Here is a 20,086-nt window from a genome sequence, read left to right as displayed (position 1 = left end):
GATATGTGGTTTATAAAACATGTAAGTAGCATAAATTCTAAAACATGCATATACATAATAATAGTAATTACAGAATAAGAGTTAACTCTAAAAAAGGGGAGGAGACGGAAGGAGGGGTAGGATTTTAACTGTACTTAGGTTTTATTCCTTAAAAATAGAGAAACCTGAGTTAAATTTGACACATGTAAATCCTATTAAATATGAGTGGTGAGTAGTTTTTATGTTCTTGCAAAGTTAAAGCCATATTTTCTCATAAAAAGTTAAGAGTATAAGGAATAATATTCAATAATTCAAATTTTAATATTAACAGTGATCCATAATTCCACCACATGAAGATAATTACTTGATAATATTATTGTATTTTTTTTTCTCTTGTAGTCTTCTTTTCTATGAATGGGAAAAATACTTTTAATTATATGATATTTACAATTTTATATTCTTTTACTTTTAATTTAATATTGGTTCTTAGGAAATTTTCATGTAGTTATTCTAATTTTTATAATAACTCATTCATATTTACTCCATATATGAATAACACTTTTTCTGATTTTTAACATAATATATGTTTGCTATTAAACTTTGGAGAAGTATAAAGATGATGGAAATTGTCATTGCAGCACTTTGATGCAATGTTTTATGTGTATCTCTCCAGTCATGCCTGTTCTGAATCTTTGTTTTATTTACTAATGTATCATGAGAATTTCCCCACAATACTCTTATTCTAAGACATGATTTTAAATGGCTCCATATTATCCTATCATATATGGATTAAGAAATGCAAATGCTCATTTAACTCATCTTTCTCTCGTACTTCCTGTCCACACTTGTTAACATGAGATAGAAAACTGAATAGTCTGTTATTAATCTCAGTGGGACAGGGATGGTGGAACAGGTAATGGGGGATGTTGAGCTCTGAGGAGTGGGGTGGAGGGGGGGGTTCCCCCTGAATATAAAATCATCAAATCACAAAGCCTTATGTACAAAAGGTGCCTTAGAGATCATTTTATTCTAACTTCTCTGTTTTATGTAATCGAGGAGCCCAATATCATGTCTCACTTTTCTTCACCTTATATGGCAAATTCTCTCTCTTTTTAAACAATTCTGAAATGTACATTTGTTCATATTTTAACATCCCTGAAACTAGGATGGGACTTACAATCTCTGACTTCATATTATTTTTAACTGTTGTTCCCATTTTAATGTCTCTGAAATCAGGTTGTGACTTGCAATCAATGACTTCTTAGATTCAAAAAAAATATAGTATTTTAAAGCTGTGGTTTTCAGTCCTAGCTACACATTTCAACTATGTGGTGTACTTTAAAACTATATATAGGATGCCCGTTCTCACCCCAGAGGGTGGGAGCCTATGCATCTGTGTTAAAAAAGCTCCCCTACCCTGGCCGGGTAGCTCAGTTTGTTAGAGCAGTCTTCCCAATCCGCTAAGGTTGTGGGCTCGATCCCTGGTCAGGGCACATACAAGAATCAACCAATGAATGCATAAATAAGAAGAACAACAAATCTCTCTCTCTCTTAAATCAATTTAAAAAAAGCTTCTCAGAGTTGGAACCATTGACATAGACTTTTGTGGAAGAAAAAATAATGTATCATCATGGCAATCAAAGATAAGTAAGGGTGACTCTTTGAAAAATATATATATATTTATTGATTTCAGAGAGGAAGGGAGAGGGAGAGAGAGAGAGAAACATCTATGAGAGAGAATCATTGATTGGCTGCCTCCTGCACACCCGCTACTGAGGACCAAGCCCACAACCTGGGTATGTGCCCTTGACCAGAATTGAATCTGGGACCCTTCAGTCCACAGGCCAACACTCTATCCACTGAGCCAAACTGGCTAGGGCAATAACGGTGACTCTTAATCAAGTTTACTGGAAAACTTGGCTTCTGACTTTTGGATAAGTTCAATTAGATGTCCTGGTGGAAGAATGAGCACTGGAATTGAAATCAAAAGATCTATCCTGGCTCAATCAATTCTAGTTTTATGCCCTTAGGCAAGTAACTTACTAGCTCTCCTAGCCTTGGTTTCTTTCATTGTAAAATAGCAACGTATGTACTTCACGGTATTGTTGTGAGGATTTAACAAGAAAATGTAATAAAATGCTTACCACATTTTAGGACACGTTGTAGATTCCTATAAACAGAGGTTTTTCTTGCAAATACTGTTAATTTAAATCGAAAGATTAAAAAAAATGGAGCTAAGTGTGATTTATTTAAACCTTTTAAATGAATTCTTCAACTCATTTAACATGATAAAAATAAGGGCAGCAGAAGTGTGAGGGTCAGAGTCAGCTTATTTTCTCATTTTTGGTAAAATAATTAAAGAAGTTGAGTAGGAAGGAATTACATTAACAAACTTAAGTTTACATATCCAAAAAAATGTCTAAATTCACCCAGCTACACTTGTAGAAAAGGGAGCAGTTTTCACTATAGCCAGTAATCACAAATGACAATGCGAATTGTGGGTAAATTCATGCCATAGCTCCAACATGGATGTTTTTCCTGTTTGGGGTTTGGTGAATTGTGTGCTTTACATTGCATTACAATCGATTTCTATACGTATCATCATGGTTTCCTGTGGTTACTGAAGAGATAGTAACAGTGTAGGTTTTTCCCCCGGAGGAGAAATATTTTCCAGCTGCCTTGCATTTCTGGAAATGGAATCAACTGTAACCACTGGCACCAAATATTTAGCAGTCTGGATGCTGGTGGAGAGGAGGGAGGAGTGTGCACGACTCTCAAAACGCCTTTGCCACAGGGCAGATGTTATAATGTGATATTTCTGTGCTCTGGATAGTTGAGCTTGTGGGCATGAGCATTGCCAGTGCTCAGTGTCAAACCACAACCTGGAATTATTGTGTCCACCAGGGCCTTTATCTTGGATGGGTGGGGGAAGCTCTTTTCCATGGATAGTCAGTATTTGATCATATGGATAACCCACTTTATGGATTATTCACAGCAGTTTTTAGACCAGACTTGGATCCTGTTCTCTCAACTGTCTTGCCACCCACTACGATCCTCTAATCGGTCTCCGCCATTCACTTGGTGTGTGCTGAGGGAATCAGCTGCAATGCCACCGTGCTAGTTGGCGTTTATTCAATGCCAATCATGTGCCAAACTTTTTATTAGATCATAAGTGGTGTCATCTTATTTTCCAGAGGAGGGAACAAAAATGTAGAGTTTAAGATGGTTTTCAAAGGTCACACACATTTCAAAGCTGTGTATAATGACTTCTAGGTTCACTACTACTTTTGATTACTTGAGCCAGGGAAACTTCTCCATGAATGTGAAGAATCTAAAATGATTTTTACCAATTTAGCATGGCAAATTTTAAACCGATCTCTTTTTATATGAGATAAGCTAAAGGCTTTAACACTTGAGAGGGCAAGTAAATAAAATTCAAGCTGTATAACATGATTGCTATTCAGGTTTAAAAAATAAGATCAGTTCAACAAAGATGGTGAAAGTATCTTTATTGCTAGGTAATTATTTGTTTAGGGCAGATTATAAATGTTGGTAATTTTTCTCAATATATTTTGCCTGATGGAAAGCAATTTTCATGTTCTCTCCAGATGATTCCTTCGTTAATATTTTTGTTTAAAGCTTTGTTGCCTTTGCTCCTTGTCCTACATGGTTTCCATAGCAACAAGGATGCGGAGGTGGTACCAACAGTCTCTTGAGAGAATGGAAATGCAATGGAAAGTTCCACCTGAAATAACAATATGCAAATCACTTGAGCATATGATAAACAACCAAGAAAGTGATGCTTTTTTGGGAGACAGCTTATTTGGTTTTTGGAATGTGCTCATTTTTCTGACAGCTTCCCTTTCTTGTGTTCGTTCTTGCCTTAATTTTTTGGGGGGACCAAAATAAAATCATTAAAAAACAAAAATTCAACCTGACATTGCATGTGATTCAATGACAGATGTAGTGATTTGTGCTTCCAGAGATAGCTCTTGAGCAGAACATTTTTAAAGGCTTTTAATTGGGAAATGAATTTAACTCTGATTAAGCCACCTTTAGTTGCCAGGATACAGCTGAAGAGTGAGCTGCTCCTCTGCAGGGAGGCTTCCCCCACGGCTTGCTATCAAGGACCTCTGTATCTTTTAAAAAGATTGTTAACATACTCAAGTAACTGCAAGTATTCAATATTGGTCCATATAGTCTTAACTCAGAGAAAAGTACGATTTCCTTTTTTGAATACTAGAAATGTCTTTTTGGAATATTGAAAAATAGCTTTCAAAACAGAGTTCCCAGAAAAGAAATCCATGCTAAAGCACTCTGTTTTGAGATGGTCAACAGAATAGAGTAGGCAACATAGATATTTACTATATTTTATTAAAAAAATTGTAGGGCTGCTTTAAGTGTCCCTTCCTTGTATAACACAAAGCACAGTGTCAACTCTGCTTACTAGTATATCTATGGGACTAAATAAAAATACAGAAATGGTGTTTCTGCAAGGGTGGAAATGCCTATATCAACTCACTTTGAGGCAAGATAAAGTCATTCTTTACAGCTGTTCATTGCTATTACTTATGGGCATTGGTCTTAGACAATTTTTTTGTCCTAAGTCCAAATTTTTAAGTAGGCAGGGATCAAAGAATACATCTTTAAGACCTTCTGAAAATAATGGTTGAGCATCGTAGCATCTCCTTTTATGCAGACACGAAGTGTAGCTATCACGTCAGCTGATTTTCTCAAGTCACACCCTTCTCTTTGAGCATCTTCACACACACCTTCCCCTGGGATCATGCCGGCATGAGAGTCCCATTCTTAAAGCCCAGCATCTTCACTTCCAAGCCACTCACTGCAGGTTTTGCTCAATGTCCTGAAGTCAATGGCCAGAAAATCGTAAGGTGAGCTTCTCTGGTCACCTGCTTCAGAAAAACCTGTGGTACCCGTTAAAAATGCAAAGTCCCAAATCCAGACCTATTGATCCATTCCTCGGGACTGGAGATATAAAATTCTAAAATTTTAATATGCTTCCAGCCACTTTATTTTTTTAATGCTCAGTAAAGCCCTCAGCTGGGTTAAGAAGTACAAAATAATGGTTATAAAATAGTCACAAGATGTAAAGTATAGCACAGGGAATATGAGCAATAACATTGCACTAACTACGTATGGTGCCAGATGGGTACTCAACTTCCTGTGGTGATCACTTGGTAAGGTATATAAATGTCTAATCACTATGTATACCTGAAAATAATAGGATATTGTATGTCAACTATTATTTAAAAATAAGCAAAAAACAAAAACAAAACCCCTTGGCTAAGGAAGATTGAGGGTAGGGAGCTGTGTCTGCTGCTAAAAAAGCCTTCAGGTCCTTATATGCAAGAGGAGCCCTAACGCCTCCTCTTCTCTTCTTGACCCCTGCACCACCCCTCCCCAGCCCTGAACCTGAACCTGCCCTTGGCTTCCTCACCAGGCTTTAAACCATTATTTGGGTTGCTCCTTGTGATTTTTTTCCCTTAATGTCTTCTGAGAAATGATCTCATTTGTGAAACCTGGATTAGCAGTGGGTATATGTTTGGGGTGGGTAGGGCTGAGGTGAGGGAGTTGGAGAGTTTTTTACTTTTGTCCCAAGAGCTTTGCCCCCATAGGATGACCTTGAGTGCATTGTTCTTTCTGGGGGCAAAGGAGGGGGTGGGAAGTGCAGCAGCTGGGGCATTCCATGCAGGGCCTTATATAAAAACATTTCCGTTCAGTGAGATAGACACTTACCTTAATATGATTTGGGGGCAGCATGAGTGCTTCTCTAAAAGTTTGGTTCAGGACCATATTAATTCTCGTTTGAATTTCCTGAGAATAAGCCAAATTGTGGCTGAAGAAAAGTGCCTCAAAAGCATTGAGGGATATGTGAAGAAATCTCTTTGTTGTTTTTTTTTTTTTGAATTATATTTATCAAGAAGCCACAAGGGGATAATTTTGAGCTAGCTTAAAAGAGTCTTTGGTTCCAATTTAACCGATCGATGTATCTGCAGTAATATGAGAGGAGTAAAGGGAATAGCAATCCACTTGGCAATGGTAGAAAGTTCCAAGTTGAGGCCAATCTCTTATGATCACAGGTGAGACATATCGTCTACAGAGTTTCCTGTGGTTTGGGGATGTAGACAACTCACAGGAGTTTGGGATATGGATGTATGGAAGTCATCTTTATTTCTCCCAGGACTGGGCTGGCCCTGGATTTCTAGGCCTGGGCCCAGAGTGGTATGAAGTCATCAGGCCCACTTCTGGTTTTGAAAATTGCCAAAGGTTGTCCCTTCATTTCTGTGAGTTCCTAGTCCTTCTGTGCCAATACTGAAGTTGCTTTGGAAAATGTAGGGTCTCCAATAAGTGCTTGGCACGGCAGCGCTTGCTCTGAAGCACAGGGGGAGCAGGTTCTCAGCTTGACACCTAGCATCTTGTGGGAAGGGGAACTCAACAGGGAAATATCACTGGGATGCAGCAGGCAGGAAAGGCCCGTGGTGTACGATTAATAACAGCCTGGACTTGGGTAAGAGCAGAGGTAATCAGAGGACACTGGGTCTCTGTAAATGGGGAGACACATATGGAAAATGTAGAATGTAGAACGGAGGGCCCCCCAAAAATAGTGGTTGTCATTTACAAATGATTTATAGCTTTCATAGCCATGAGAGCCCTTTTGATCCTTCTAAGAACCCTCAAGATGTAAGGGTGGTTTTTAGCCCCATTTTACAGATGATGATCCTGAGCCGCAGAGACTTAGTGACTTGCTTAAGGCTAACTGGGATGAGGACCCAGGTCTTTTGTCTCTTGCTCCATTCCTCGGTCTGTTTCCGTTCTACACCATTGACTAATAGACTGAGAGTAACCCCATACTAACTGCCTACTTTATAATTCTGCCCAGGGTCATCCAGAGCAGGGAATAAGTGATCAGAGAAGGAGGCATGTCTCGGAAACTGGACTTTTCCCTAAGGTTGGCTTATACTAATGGATGCCCATGACCAATGGTGCTTTGTGAGGCAAAACTGCATAATGGGTCTTTAATGTGGGTAAGACAAGGCCACCCAACTCAGTTTTAACTGATGAAGCTGAAACCAGATCTGTAGAGATGAAAGGTTTGTGCATTAGTCCAGTGATAATAGATTTCCAGATGGCTGGAACCTGACCTCTGTCTCTGCCTTTGGCCACTGATATTGACCAATAAACTGCTTTATGTCAATAGATCATAAGATATAGTGCAAATGAATGTCACATGTAGATAATAGTATTTATTCAGTGTTTTTTATAAAACCATTGAGTGTACAATCTTTTTTAAAATTATATTTTTATTGATTTCAGAGAGGAAGGGAGAGGGAGAGAGAGATAGAAATATCAATGATGAGAGAAAATTACTGATAGGCTGCCTCCTGCATGCCCCCTACTGGGAATCAAGCCCACAACCTGGGCATGTGCTCTTGACGGGAATCAAACCTGGGACCCTTCAGTCTGCAGGCCGATGCTCCATCCACTGAGCCAAACCAGCTAGGGCTAAATGTTCAATCTTTACTTAAGACTTTCAGAGGGGAAATGTTCTGAGGAAACCTTTTAAGATGAAAGTTTTGCCACATGATACTTTTTTTCTTTTTGGGGGGCAACATATACCAAACTTAAGCAAGGTGTACTTGTAAGAAGGGAAAAGGTGAAAGCCCTTGTGAATGGCTCAAACAGCGCTGGCAATAAACAGCGTTGCCTTTCCAGGCATCCTCTCCACAGATGTAAGCAGGGTTATGAGTGACCCATAAAAAGGTAGAAGACGCCTTGATGCAATTGTCATTTTTCTCTCAGAGAAGCACGATTATTTTCCACTCCACCTTATATAAATGTAAATGTGTCTCTGAGAAGGTTATGCTCCCCGGCGAATTGATATAGTTCATCCGAAAGGGGCGATGAGTGGGCTACATGTAAATGACTTCCCAGGACGTTTCTTTGACATTCAATTTAAGGAGATTGATCTGGCAGAGGCTGGTAATTGCGCCTCTTTCCAGGGGATCTGTACGCGTATCTGCACAGGAGGGAAATGAATGCGAGGCCTCTGCAAGAGTGCCCTCCGCACCTGGCGCTGACAGCTGACCTCCTTTAGATTGTTGTTTTTTAAAATTGCTTTTTAAAGTGATCTGAGGAGTAAATTATTTAAAAATTATGGGTGGGGTTTAGACACTGACTTTATTGTCTCCTTCATATTTAGAGTATGGTTCTATTGTGAGACTAAAACCTCAAGGTGAGCAGGGTTGAAGGTGAAGGTAGTGCACTCAGGAAGAAGCCACCTGGGTTGAATGGTTGTGCGAATGGCCTGAGAGGCGGGACAAGGCACTATCCCAGATATCTGCGTGTCTGTCACATCGGTGCTGGTGAGGTTGCAGAGATGTAAGAGATTTTGTGCCAGCTACGTTTGCAGTAAGAGTCAGAACTGAGGCAATGTGAGAAATCAGACAGCCCTTAGGTTTCCTGAAAGACGTCTATACTAATAAAAGAGTAATATGCAAATTAGACCAGGAGACCTTCCGGAGACCTTCCAGACATCCTTCCGGACAAAGCCATGGTGGCGGGGCCGAGGCACAGGTGTTTAGGGGCGATCAGGCAGGCAGGCAGGTGAGTGGTTAGGAGCCAGCGGTCCCGGATTGCGAGAGGGATGTTCGACTGCTGGCAGTCAGACATCCCCCAAGGGGTCCCAGATTGGAGAGGGTGCAGGCCAGACTGAGGGACACCCCTCTGCCCCCTGCACGAATTTCATGTACTGAGCCACTAGTAGGGTGATAAAATCGCTTGTCTCTCTTATCTCAATATGTGTCACACTGATCTGAAGGAATAACATAATTGATATAAAATAAGGACAAAATAAAAGATTTCACTATGTATAGTCTTTGATTTCATAGTTTTTCCTCTTGCACAGTTGGCAGTTAGAAGCACACACAATAGGATTTTTCTTGTTATAAGAAGAAATGGCATTAAATACCTAAGTTTGCTTTCTTTTGAATTTTGTTTTCAATATAATTTAGAAAAATAAGTTTATGCAGTTATGGATGTTCTCCTAACTTCTCTTCTTTTATATTTTTATTTACAAAATGGACAAAGCATCATCCAACTCAACAAATGCGCATGGACTTGCTTACTGCGTGCCATGCTCTATTCTGCGGGCTTCCCAAGGCTCACCTCCTTGAATCCCCACAAGCCTTAGTCGGGTTCTCCAGGAGTCCGACTCTGGGAAGGAGCTGTGTGTGCAGGAGGTTTATGGGGGAATGCTTTTGAGGTCAACACCTGGGGTCAAGGGCGGTGTGGGCAGCAGGACTGGGAGGGCAGAGGCAGAGGGAGGGTGGTGCTGCCATGTGGCTGCAGCAGCAGTCTCTGCAGTGAGCTGGGGGCTGGGAAGGCCCTTCAGAGGTGTCCCATCTTGATTCAGGGGGGCTTTTACATCTTCCTATGCCCCTCAGTGGTCAGTGGGTGTCCGATGCCCCCAGGAAGGGTGTGACCCTGGGCAAAGCCATCAGCTGTCCATTCTCCTGGCAGCTAGGGACAGATTCATTAGTGCTGCAGTGGGGCTGCCTGGACAGCCCACAATAACAGGCAATGCAGGTGTTATGCCCATCTTTACACGAGGAAACAGAGGCTCTGAGAGTTTAGCAGTGAAGTGGAGGGCCAGGATGAGCACTGTGCAGCCCAGTGCCCACACACCGGGGACCACCACTCTGACGCCTCATAACTGCTGTGTGTCCTTGGTCAACATACTCTTTTTTCCCAATTCCCTTTGTCAAGTGTGTACCTGTCACTAGGGGCTGTTGGAAAGACCACATGAGCTAATGCCTGTGACATTTAGTACAGTGACTAAGTAAGTGCTGAGAGGTAGTGCTAATAAATATTATTATTAATGAGCAGTGCTGCATAATAGAGATTTTCAGATAAGTGAAGATTATTTTTTAAGCATTGTTACAAAAAGCATCATTATAAAGAGTTTTGATAGATATGTTTCTTACTAGTAATTATCTTTTTAATAAATACAGTGAATATTGAGAGGACAATACAATCAGTTGTTAAGTGTTGTCAATCAAGTGTGGGGGGCGGATAGCTATAACTCAGCTCTTTGAATTATCCTGGACACAGTCTCAAGTGGTTTCAGAGATGTTACCATGGGCTCTGGGACCTGAATATTCTGTGTGCAGCGAAGTTCTAGAAATATTGGCCTATTCGTCTGCTCAGGCTGCCATAAGAGAATACACAGACTGGGTGATGCAAATGACAGAAATTTATCTTCCCACCGTTCTGGAGGATGGCAGTTCAAGATCAAAGTGCTGGCAGCGATGGTTTCTGGTGAGGCCTCAATCCTCCTGGTTTGTAGAGGTGTTTCTTGTATGTCCTCACATGATGTTTCCTCTGTGAGGGTCCTCTTAGTATCACTTCTTCTGATAAGGACACCAATCCTATTGGATTAGGACCTCACCCTTATGACCTCATTTAACCTTAACTACCTCCTTAAAGTCTCTGTTTCCAAATACAGTCAAGCCGGGGGTTAGGGACACAATTCAGTCCATAAGAATTGAGTATAAAACAAAGTTAACTATTTTTCTTTGGTATCAGACTTTATTATCTCAAGGAGACCCTATAAGAGGACATATATTAGTGTTTCCAATACATATTTCTCTGTGATATTCTATTTTAATTTTTTAGAGATCACTTACTAAGAACTTGGGAAGAGCTACTCAAAATCAGCTATTGTGCCAATCTTGTATGTTCATTGGTGTATACTCAGAGAAAAGCTGAGGTGGGCAGGGCTGTTGGCTTTTCTATGAAATATTCTAGTTTGTTCTCACCGTCTCTTACTGGTTTCGATGCTGGTTTTATAAACTCCTTCAACCGGGCCAGTGAGCTGGCCCCTTTCTTTGCCACAGTGAGCTTGTTGTTGACAGTGTACCTTCTGACATATCAGCTATGTTGGTTGCTGCTCGTGCTCAGATACCCTGTCGTACTTTCCCTGTAAAGCCGAGGCTGTACAGCATCTGAATCTTAATAAGTGGCATGTATTTAGAGAGCAGTTCTCTCTCTCCCTGAAAAGCATGGAAATACTAAAATACTCTGCTCTTGGGTTGACATTGCTGTGATGTGACGAGCTCATTTGTATTCATGGAGAGCTTCAAAATAAGCGTCCTCGTCTGCAGATTTTTCTAATTAAATAGCCAGGCAAACCATCTACCATCATCCCCTTTGAACTTTCTGTAATTGCTTATTTCTTCTTCTTCTCTTCAATGTATAAATAAAGCCTTCAGATTTTCATTTCCCCACGACTTTTCTTTATTCATAAACACTACCTTTCTTGACATTTTTAATCAGTTCGCTTAAAATAAAACTTTATTACATTGTTTTTTAATGCCATGTTAAAAGGCAAATTGCTGTGATTTCCCATTCGTAAGGAATTATTATTAATAAAGTTTGTGATTCACTGCTAGATAATATTAAGCATATAATTTTCTCTGTGTCAAGCTCATTATTTAACAAATGAGAAGCTTCATTATCATTTGGTGGTTGTTTCAGGAGCCACATTCTTGGGAGGCAGGGTTGTGAGTGGAAACATGGCCTCTGGAATCATAGACACTGCTTATTAGCTGTCTGACCCTGGAGGGGTCTCACTTTTAAAATCTGTAAAATGAGGCTGTGTTTTGGGGGGAGGCAATTCATGTGGTTACAAGGATAATAAACCCACTCCAGGGAGCTGAAAAAAGGGGGAGTTTTCTTTAAGAATGTAGTATTAATGGACCGTTAATTGACATATTGATTGAATCAAAAATCGTGAGCACCCAAACCTAAGCAGGCATGCATGCAAACACACACACACAGACACACACAGACACACACACACACACACACACACACACACACACACACCTTACTGCTATTCTGAACTTCATTTAGCTATTCCTTTCTTTTGGGTGTTTAAATTGTTTCCAGTTTTTGCAATTATACATAATGTTACAATAAACTTTTTTGTATATAAATCTTCCCAAACCTGATCTTTTAATTTGAGAAGATTACCAGAAATAGAATTACTGGGTCAAAGTGTATGTACTTAAATATTTTATACATATATTTCAAAGTTGCTTTTCTGAAAGATAACCCAATGTACCTTCCTAACTAGGCGTTTATGAGAGCAGCCATCTCTCCACACTCTTACCAGTACTTAATAGTGGTATCTCATTGCAATCTGAATTTGCATATTTGTGGTTATTACTAGTTAATAAGGATAAACATTTTCTAATGTGTTTTTAATGGTTCCAATTTCCTGAGAATTTGTCTAATTGCACGAGTATCTTTATTTAAAAGATATTTTTATTGATTTCAGAGTGGAAGGAAGAGGGAGAAAGAGGTAGAAACATCAATGATGAGAGAGAATCATTGATAGGCTGCCTCCTGCATGTCCCCCACTGAGGATTAAGCCCATAACCCGGGCATGTGCCCTGACTGGGTATCAAACTGTGACCTCCTGGTTCATGGGTCAATGTTCAACCACTGAGCCATGCCGGCCAGGCTACATGTGTATCTTTATGTTAGATGTTACTATTTTGCTTAGTAATTTATAGCAACTCTTCACATATTGAAATTATTAAACCTTTATTATATTGCTTGCAAATAGATCTTTCTATTTATCACTTGCTTTTAATTTTGTTTATACCATTTTATGGTGGAAAGATATTTAAATTATTGTATGTGGACAAACAGACTATAAAATATGAGTGGTAGATGCGTGGGTGTTTATTATATAATTTTTTTCTAGTTTAAAATGATTCATAGATAAAACAAATTTAAAGCCATATCTGCTCATTAGGGATTTTTCCATTTTATGTATACCTAGAAAACCCTCCCACTTTTCCTAGCACTATTGCAGGCAGGATTCACATCTTCCCCCTGGGGTGGTTTACGCAGAGTGCTGCAACTGTTGACTTGTCTATCTTCCTTCTAGACTGTGAACTAAAACCTTGAATCTCTGAGTCCACAATATCTGTTAGGACTCATTAAATGTTTATTGAATAGAGGGCCCTGAGAGGGATACTAGTATGTGAGGTTGCAACCTGAAGGGTGGCTGCCTCCTCAGCCTGAGGCTGTGGGAAGGATGCCTTCACAATCGGAAGCTCTCAGTAGACATGACCTGCCACAGATTTCATGGAATAGACTTAGACTCAGTCAGAGCCACTGTGGATACATGTCAATCCTCCCTGCCCCGCCCCTACCCCCCATCAGCACAGCTCTTTCTCAAGGTTTAAATAGAAGGTACACCTTCCTCAGCGATGTTGCACAGCCAGGCCAATACTAAGGAAGGGGCGTACTGTGGCAGACACTCCCATCACCAAGCTCCTACAGCACTGAAGGACAGGAGCTAAACTGTATGGCGTGGCATAGTATCTTGCATCAGTAAAGGCTGTGGGATTAGTCTGCTTTTCTACAAAGAAAGCAGACTTCTTATGGGACCTGGTCATTTACCTACACCTATTTCCCACAGCACTGAGAAATTGCTGATCGTATAGTAGGTGCTCAGTGAGTACCGAGGGGCTATAATTTCCTTTTCTACACTTGATCTTAGCCAAAAGGCCGAGAAGCGATTATAATTTCCTTTTCTTTGCAGATTGCTCGTCTGAGCAATTTTAGGTCCAACAGGAGGACCTTATTTATTTATCATTTTAGTCTTCCAGGTTTTTTAATTTTTAACAAAATGCTCTTCCATATTTAGGGCTGAGAATAAATATTCTAAATACAATGTTAAATCTCAATAGGATACACAGGCTATTTTTCAAAGCCTCCGTTGGGGTTCTTGTTCCAGCTCCCGGTGACCTTGTTACTTTGTGCCACTTTCAGGCAGGAGTTATCCAGAAGATCCTCCGCTCATCAAAACGCAGCCCTGTTTCTCCCTCCAATCTGTAACGCAACTCGCTGGGAAGTATGCGTCTCCTTATCTTTCTGCTCAAGGCTGGGGGCAGATGGTAGAACATCTACAGCAGACTAGAAAAAACTGGACATCCCAGAGTGAGGAAGGCAATTTGGTAAAGAGAAGTAACTTTCAAAGGGAAGTTCTGGGGTCTGACGGTGGTCACCCTCAGTACAAGGTCTGAGTTACCTGGGTCAGAAGTTCCGGTCAGCACAAGGTAATTGTTTGAAAAGCAGCTTTTACTGGGAAGTCAACCACTGCCTATGTGGGCTGCTTATGTGAATAAAGAAAGGCAGAAAGTAATAGGCTAGAACCCTAGGTCCCGTGGGGACCTCTGCGATAGTACTGTTTCACGCCCTAGGCAGCAATTTACTTCTCACCTCTGTTGCTTTTTTATTTAAAAATTAAATGTACTGGGGTGACATTGGTTAATGAGATTATATAGGTGTCAAGCGTACAACTCTAGGATACATCACCTGTACATTGCACTGCGTGCCCAGCACCAAGAGTGAAATCCTTCTCGTCACCCCTTTACCTTTTATCCTTCCCGCCCCCCCCTGTTGTTGATCTTTTCTTTTTTCAGCCTCAGTTTTGCTGGAATGGTTTTCCCTTTTTTTTTTTTATTGTGGTAAAATACACCTCACATGAAATTTACCACCCTTACCATTTTTTAAAAAATATATTTTTATTGATTTCAGAGAGGAAGGGAGAGGGAGAGAGAGATAGAAACATCATTGATGGGAGAGAATCATTGATCGGCTGCCTCCTGCACGCCCCACCCTGGGGATAGAACCTGCAACGCAGGCATGTGCCCTGACAGGGAATCGAACCATGACCTTCTGATTTATAGGACAATGCTTAACCACTGAGCTGCACAGGTTGGCAATCCTTAGCATTTTTAAGTGTGTATTAAGTGCATTCACTCATGGTTTCCCTGGATTTGTTTAAAATTTAATTTTCTTTTATTCTTACCTGAGGATATTTTTTCCATTGTTTTTAAGGAGTGGGAGGGAGGGAAGGAGAGGGGGAGAGAGAGAGAGAGAGAGAAACATTGATGTGAGAGAGACACATCAACTGGTTGCCTCCTACACATGCCCAGACAGAGGGGAAGGGGATGGAGTGAACCGCAACCCAGGCCTGGGCCCTTGACGAGAAATTGAACCCGTGATCCTTTGGTGAGTGAGCTGATTCTCTAACCACTTGGCACACTGGCCAGCACGTTTCTCTGCATTTTTGATGCTAAAGTTTTCTCCTCAAGATTTCCTGCCTCAGGCCTATGAGGCAACTGGAAGGCAAATACATGGGCACTTGGCATTGTATGAATTAGCCTGAAATTTTTATTTGTGCTTTAAAAATTCAGACTGACTTAATATGGGTTTTATTTTTAACGGGTACTATTTTTGTTGTTAGTGGTGGTGGTTAAATGTGAAACCATAATAAAACCTGGCTTTGTTGTCAAATTGACATTACGGGAACTTCACTGGTGTGATAATTCAGATAGAAATTTCTTTGGAACCTCAGGAATCAAATATCCATCACACACCAGAGCTGGTTTCCCAGACTGGCATTCGTTCCTGTGCAAGGTTCAAATTGCAGCTCATGTGAAGTGTCTCCTAGAGGCAATGACTAAAACACATTGTTTCTGAGCACCTTCCAGGTGGTCCTAGGGACCAGCCATGGGATGTTAGGGAAGTCGCTTCAGTGTTCTGTGCGTGGTTCATTCTGCAGGTAATGGCAGTCTTCTGCACATCATTCCTCTCAGCTCTGCATTCCATTGCAGAGCAGAGAGGAGAGATGAGGTCCGTGTGAGGGGCACAATGGAATCATGCTGTCTTCAGTGGTACTGTCCTATGAGCGAACCCTGCTTTGTTCTTATAAATACTATGTGTACCAGGAGTTGTCAGTACTTTGTGGATGGTGTGTGTGTGTGTGTGTGTGTGTGTGTGTGTGTGTGTGTCTGTGTCATTGTGAATCTATGCTGTTGCTTTAATTAGCCATTTCCCCCCCTATTTACTCAACTCATAATACCAACACAGGTAGTAAGACAAATGCCACTCACATTCTTCACTGCTCTCTGGGCGAGAATTCTGCCTGCCCCCTGTGAATGATCATTTGCAAATCGAGAAATAAAGCAAAGAGCCAGCTAAAGGCCTGGACAGAGTTGTATATTGTTTCAATGAAATATTTTAGCAGCAGTAGATTTCTTTTTTTCTGAAATATATTTTTATTGATTCCTGAGAGGAAGGTAGAGGGAGAGAGAGACAGAAACATCAACAATGAGATAGAGTCATTGATTGGCTGCTTCCTGAATACCCCCCACTGGGGATCGAGCCAACAACCCAGGCATATGCCCTTGGCCAGTATTGAACCCAGGACCCCTCAGTACATATGCTGACACTATCCACTGAGCCAAACCAGCTAGGGCTGGGAGCAGATTTCCAGTTTCATCTTCCTATTCCTGTTACATTCCCTCTTCCTTCTTCCCTCCTTTCTTTCTCTTGCTTAGAACATGCTACCTAGTCAGCTTTGTCTTTCTTTGGTAAATGCCTTACTTTGGGTCACACCAGTCACACACATAACTGTTTCTCTGCTGGCCCATTTATTGATAAGATCTGCTGAGAGCTCCTCTGCTGTTGCTCTGTTGATTATATCTAATGCACTGTAGCTAGGACAGGGAATTCTAACAATTTTTATTTTTAAAAAATACTGCAGTTTGTTCTTTATAATATCCTTCATTTAAAGAACATGATTACTGCTAATTATCATTTAGAAAATTGTTTTTTTTTTTTTGCTTGATTAGAGAGTTTAGCTCTGTGTACTCATGTCTAGTGGGTCTTCATTATGTGCATTACTTTCTATTCTATACTGGCTTAAATATTAATATATGGAAATTTAGCTTCATCTGCCATATCTTTTGATGTCAGAAGCATAATCAGGGTAATTGGCTTAGATGGTTTTTTCTGCTGTTTGTGTTTCATATTATCTAATGCCATTAGTGAGCTGACTACTGAGTGGGTAATCTGCATTTCAGAACTGCTCCTGGAGCACGCTATTACCAGTGGTTTTGATTATTTTAATTCCCATTCACCCCAGGCGGGCCCCGAAGCTGTGCCACATTGTTCAAAGACTGGCTTTCTTCCTTTTGGTGAGCACGTCTCTCTGTTTCTGAAGACCCAGCAGTATTCTGATAAATGCTGATGTTTTACTGGGTCTGGGGGGCAACTTGATATTTGTAGCATGGGGTGAGGGTGGCAGCTCCAGACTGGAATGGCAGGGAGCCTCCGGTGCCCCGAGGGAAGCTGGGCGCCGGGTCCGGGCCACTCTCAGGGACTGTGCTGGGAAATGGACTGGCCCCTCGGAGCCTGTGGCCAGGGCCCGGGACAGGGACTCCTGTGCAGTTGACTGCAGGCACGCAGCAGCCGCGCCCTTCCCTGCTCTCTCCAGGCTGCAGGTTTTGTCTTTTGCCCTTGGAAAACGATTGCTGGACTGACTTAGGGATTGGAATCCAATTTCCTTTTGGTTTTTGAGTGCGTTCCAAAACTCACTGTAAAAAGAACCTCACATTAAAGTCTAAGTTTGGCTACGGTCAGCCACAGATTCTGCTAACCCTCTGGCTGGGTGCGTGTTCCCTGTTTAGCTGCCGGTGGTTATTAAGTCATTTGTAGCAGCCCAGAACCTTGAACGGCAAGGCGGCGAGGGAAGTGACCAGCGCCAGTCTCCCGCTTCCGTCTTTTTATAGACGAGAAAACAGAGGCCTGGAGAGGTAAATGACTGGCTTGAGGTCACCCAGCTCCTGAGTGGCAGTGCTGAGTGGCAGGGCCCCCGTTTCCAGGCAGTGCTCTTTGCTTCTTAATGGCACCTTGTCACTGGGTGATCTCGTGTAGCAACGTGTTGCACACGCCTGCTGACCACCAGAGTCCGTGCGGGTGACTGACAGCTATGCATGTGTCATGCAGCTCAGTGTGTATTTCGGGGGCAGAGGCTTTTCTAAGGGAAATGAGGGTACAAAAATCATGTAATGAAAAGCACGTATTCGTGTGTCTACACACACGTGTGTGTGTGTGTGTGTGTAGAGGGCTAGCAGGTGATTCTGCCTGAATGTGACTCGGTCAGCTTGGGTTCAAGGATTATTTTTGTCCTTTTGCCCATGAGGGCACGCTCTTTGCTCCTGCAGTGCCGGGAGAATACAGTAGTTTGGTGCTAAGAGGTCTAAACTCCTTGGAAGGCACTACCTGAGTGAGGCCCCAACCGCTGCTTAGCGCTTTCTTCATCGTCTGGTTTGAACTGAGGATCTGGAAGTTGGGAGCGGGGAGAGGGTGGAGAACTTGAGTAGGACTTTCCTGTTTGAAGTTTCTATAATAATTAGTTTAGGACCGACCAAGGTGTGATTCCAAATGAATTCAATTGTTGGAGGAATTCTTAATTATCAAAGGGGCTCTTAAATGTTTTCACCAAGAAGCCTTCAGGGTGGACATTTTAGACCAGTATCCACAACTGGCAGTTCTTCTAACAATTGGTTTAAGTTAATTTGGCTTCCTCAAAGGAGCCAAATAAAATTGATCCAAGCAATATTTTACCGCACATGTCTAGGAACAAGAACCTTAATCCTAACTAATCAGTTCCTGCTGTGTCCTCTGCGGGCCAGGCCTCTCCTTATTGTAATTTGTTGGTGTCTGACACAGGGATGTGAGTTAACGTCCTCCCTTCTCAACTTTGTGTGAGAACTCGGTCTTCTGATATTCCCAGAATACGCCTGCATCATGCCACCTTCCTTTTCCAGTCAGTTAAAATATCAGGCAAGTGGGCCGCATGGCACTGAGCAAGCCCCGGACCAGCCACAGCATATTGAGGCTGAATTTTTGTCTGAGTTGTCAGGGAACTTCCAAATGCAATGGACCTGGATGCTGAGACCCACTTACTTAGTGAAAAGGACAAAAGGATGGGCTAGGCCAGTGACTTCTAGACTTTCGGATTTTACTGACCAATACAATTTCTAAAATGATTTTGAAGACGGGCAGAATTACTAACAATTCTTTTTGGTAAGTAAGGGCCCTGAAAAAGTATCAGCGCATCACCCACTCTGACCACCACATAAATGAGAGGAAGAGAGAGAGAGAGGAAGAGAGAGTTCACAATAAAGGATAGCCTTTGCATTCTATTAAAAAAAAACACTATATATAGTATCCTTATTTTATTTTTCATTGCACCAAAGATTGATGCAAGGGGCCTTTCAGAGTCCCTTCTAGGTATATAACATTGATTTGTTTTCAACTTATACCTCACTATGACCCAAAGATCCTTTTCATCCTACTCATTTTTTTCTTCCTCAGTAACTCTCCTTGCTGGCATTATCCTCCCTTTACCCAACCCTGCCCCCCCCCTCCCCCCCGAACCTCCCGACCCCAACACTCCCACATCCTCTTCCTCCTGCTCCTCTCCTATAATCCAGTGTCCAGGTAATCTCTCAAGGGCAGAAGGGCTGTGTGTGTCATCACTCCGGGGACCCCTGTCCAAGGGACGGGTTTTTCTATTGAATGGAGTGGCGTTCTCAAACCTAGTGAGAGCGCTATCACACAAAATACTCATGCCACAGATTACAATGTAAAAGCTCTTTGTTTTGCTGAGTTGCCTATTCATAGCTACTTCTTGGCTCTAATACACCAATCCTCCAGCTAGCTATATAGGTAAAAAACCTACCAAGTAGTTTTGTGTTCTGAATATTTTTCTAATTAGTTAATCTCTGCTGTATGAGACTAAATAAAAAAGCCTTTCTTAAATTAAGACATAGTATGCTGTTTGCTTCTCTTCAGTTTACTGGATCTATTACTCTGTCATAAAAATAAATTAGTGGGCTGAAAATTTCTCCTGAGTTTGTTTTCGCTTGAGTTTTGCTGATCTGACTGCTTTTATTTGGGCCAGGATTTACAGTAACTATAGGTCTGGTTGTTTTTCAATATTTGGCTTTCTAGTTTCAATAAGCTATTTCCAAAGTATGCAAGAGTGATGGGCAATTAAAATACTTTTATAAATTATACAAATAAACCTGTTTTTGATACCCACTAAATCAGCTGGTTTGGCTTTTTGACAAAGATTAGGTTAGAGTGTTCCACATTCAAATGACTTGTAGGGAACTATTTTATCAGTTAATATGAAACAAAAAACTTTGCT

General features: G+C 41.4%; 1 long non-coding RNA gene and 1 pseudogene across 1 annotated transcript in view; one reads left to right on the top strand and one right to left on the bottom strand.

Annotated features, from left to right (window-relative positions):
- The window catches only part of LOC118655782, a 91,015-nt gene that overhangs the window by 12,542 nt on the left and 58,387 nt on the right, over nucleotides 1-20,086 (top strand). The window lies entirely within an intron of this gene.
- Nucleotides 13,417-13,596, bottom strand: LOC118657260 (annotated as a pseudogene).

Source organism: Myotis myotis, unplaced genomic scaffold (assembly GCF_014108235.1).
Source record: "Myotis myotis isolate mMyoMyo1 unplaced genomic scaffold, mMyoMyo1.p scaffold_m19_p_5, whole genome shotgun sequence".
Taxonomy (NCBI): domain Eukaryota; kingdom Metazoa; phylum Chordata; class Mammalia; order Chiroptera; family Vespertilionidae; genus Myotis; species Myotis myotis.
The sequence above is the reverse complement of the archived record's forward strand: the minus strand, read 5'-3'. Positions and strand labels throughout refer to the sequence as shown.